The following is a 3,001-nucleotide window of genomic DNA, read 5'->3' as shown; positions in this document are numbered from 1 at the left end:
TAGGGATGACCCTCTACCTTATCTATGATTGCTGTTGTGTCCTTGATGTAAGCATGTTGGACAGTTACCAGTGGCTGCAAAAATTTATCCACATATTTACTGAGTGGTTCTGTTGCAGAGTTAATGCTAGAAACGATCGGCCGCATCGGTGGATCTGCTAGGTTTTTGTGGACTTTTGGCAGTCCATATAGTGCCGGAATTATTGGAGCTTTATTCTTAAGGAATCTAAATTCGTCCTCACATATTATTACATCATCTTTTGCAAAATTTAGTAGGTTGTTTATTTTAAGGATCAAAGCGTTCCACTCATTTCTATTTGATTTACAATAATGCTTAGTGTTGTTAAGGAGGAGCATCATCCTTCTATTATAGTCTTCAGTGTTCATTAGAACTATGCTCCCTCCCTTGTCACCGGGCTTTATTGTTAAGCTTTTATTATTTTCAAGGTCCCTAAGTGCCTGATTTTCAGCTTTAGTTAAATTATGGTTACTTGCTATGGGTTGGTCAAACAAATCCGATATATTGTTCTCTACCACTTGTTCAAACAAAGCGACCTGTTTGTTGACCATGTTAATTGTGGGAGTCCAGTCTGATTTCGGTTTTAAGCCTGATTTATTTACTTGCCGGATTTGCTGTTCTTTACCTTTGAAAAAATCATGTAGTCTTATTTTCCTAAAGAAACCACGTAGATCTCTTTCTAAATTGAATTTATCTAATTTTGTGGTTAAAGCATATCCAAGGCCCTTTTCTAAAACTGATTTTTCATGTTGGGTTAAAACAAAATTTGATAGATTAATGATTGCAGCTTTTTTGTTGCTTAATCCCATTTGGCCTGACTCCTGGTCTTCATATATGGTCTCTTTTGCTGTGGAGGTTGAGGGTAAAAATTCCCTCTCCCTCTGCCCCTCCCCCGAATCTGAGTACCTCTCTGGGCTCGCTGGTCCAAAAAAGGCAGGGAGCTCTGATTAGACGAATTGTCATTGCTGGTAGTGTTGTCTGTGTTTGTTTCATTATCAGATTCAGCACTTGTATACGAAGAATCAGAGAAGGCCACTCTCTTTTTTGGGTAGGATCTTTTTGGTTGTTGCCATTGGTTACGATTAAAGTGTTCCTCTCTAGGTCTATCGAAGAAATCTTTCTGGGTGTATGGATATACTGCTTCTGTATTATAAGTAGCTACATCTTTCCTAAATTTATTTAGTTTCTTATTAAGAATATAATCTTTGTAGCCCGCGACATCTTTTTGTATGTCTTCAAGTTTCTTTTTAGCATCATCCAATGCTGTATTACCCTGTAGCTTGATTTCAAGTTCTTCAATTTCCTTTTTATCAATAATCAATATAGCAGTGGCTGTTTCGATGATAAGTAACATCCAATCTCTGCTACATCGATTGGCTATGAGGGTCCAATTCTCAATGAATTTGGCATGGCGTATAAAAATCCCAGGTTCATTTTTCACCTGTAGGCCTTTCGGGATAATACCTTTCTTACAATAATCAATTAGGAAGTCAGCGTGTAACTCGGTTCTAACAAGCTTCTTCTTATTGTTCCAAAGCTCGCGCCATTGTTCCTCATCAGCATTTGATGTAGATATTGAGGAATAGTTTTTAGAGGTGCCATTTATTATTTTATTAAACTCCTCTTCAGAAAAACCTTTTGTTTTTAGGGTGTCCATTAATTAACTTTAGGAAACACCACAAATACTGATATGTACGATGATACTACTAATGATCCTTCCCAGCTAACAAGCTGTACATATAACCATCAAAAGTTGAGTGGAAGGTTCCCCTGGTTATATTTAACACAGGTTGGGGGAATTTACTGCAATGAAACGAAAAACCTGTGGTTTCTGTGAAGGGCTCTATTTGATTTAAGAGTCCTATTTGGAAAATACCACTCTCTGCACGGGACCCAGTAGTGTGTGGGACCTCAAGTAAATAACTGCTCCAAGTAATATGTGGGGAGACTATATCTCTAACGACATCCCAAGTGACAAATAGTTATACAATTTTATAAAAAAATGTTAAACATATACAGGTAAACACACCAGAGAATTTGGGAATAATAACAAAATTTATTAAAATACCTCCCGCTAGGGGTTACATTCTAGATAAAACAATTTTAAAAATACGGAGAGTCAAAGTAAAAGGGTCGACGCAGCGTTTCGGTGTGGACTTCGAATGTTTACACCTTCTTCAGGACACTTTGACAGTTTCTTAAGTCATCTAAAAATGTTTTAAAAAAACATCATTTTAGAATTTATAACTTGTAACACATTATCATCTTAAAACATTTATGTATACTAACTGGTGTGTCTAGAGACTATTCAATTATTACTACAGCGTAGACTAGGGATGTGTTTTTAGACCTACTATATTCATTTTCCTTTGAATACACGGCCAGCGTTTATTAATTAAAATATATTGGGATCCTTACGTATCCTCTTTTATAAAGGGTATGTCCTTATTCATCAAACTTTGTACCTGTTAGTATACTCTTTTCAATTTTGAGATATACTTCACACTCAATGGAAGACGTCTGTGCCTTGACTTTTATTCAATGGCCTTGATGGAGAAATAAGTTTTAAGAAACATTTGTAGTTGACAATCTTATTTTCCTATATCTTAGTTCAACTATTTATTTTGATGTCATATATATTACCTGTGTTTGGTTCAAGTACACTTAGGAAAACTCTGGAGGGGCCACCGTATCTTTGCGGATAGTTATAGATAATAACTTTGCATTGTAATCCTCATTTGTATCAAGCAGCTATTTTCATTAGCGCTATTCTTCTTCGATTTTTCTCAATAAAACCTGTTGATGTAAATTTAGTGTAATTTAAATAAACCGCTTAGTACTTGTGGGTCATTGATAACATATTTAACCTATGTACTCGGTTCTTATTGCTTGGAGACCATATCATAATGTCCCTCCTCAGTCCCATATGTAGCCATTCTACAGTTTAACAAATAAACATATGGGAAAAATACCCTTTCAGTGG

At 35.9% G+C, this 3,001-nt stretch overlaps 1 long non-coding RNA gene across 1 annotated transcript; it reads right to left on the bottom strand.

Moving 5' to 3' along the window:
- Nucleotides 1-2,069: 2,069 nt before the first annotated feature.
- On the bottom strand, nt 2,070-2,794 carry LOC144827498 (uncharacterized). Its single transcript, XR_013610214.1, has 3 exons — nt 2,662-2,794; nt 2,484-2,564; nt 2,070-2,225 (listed from the first exon to the last, which is right to left on the bottom strand). It is a non-coding gene; the product is annotated as an uncharacterized LOC144827498 (long non-coding RNA).
- Nucleotides 2,795-3,001: the final 207 nt, after the last annotated feature.

Source organism: Lissotriton helveticus, chromosome 4_1 (assembly GCF_964261635.1).
Source record: "Lissotriton helveticus chromosome 4_1, aLisHel1.1, whole genome shotgun sequence".
In the NCBI taxonomy this organism is placed as follows: domain Eukaryota; kingdom Metazoa; phylum Chordata; class Amphibia; order Caudata; family Salamandridae; genus Lissotriton; species Lissotriton helveticus.
The sequence above is the reverse complement of the archived record's forward strand: the minus strand, read 5'-3'. Positions and strand labels throughout refer to the sequence as shown.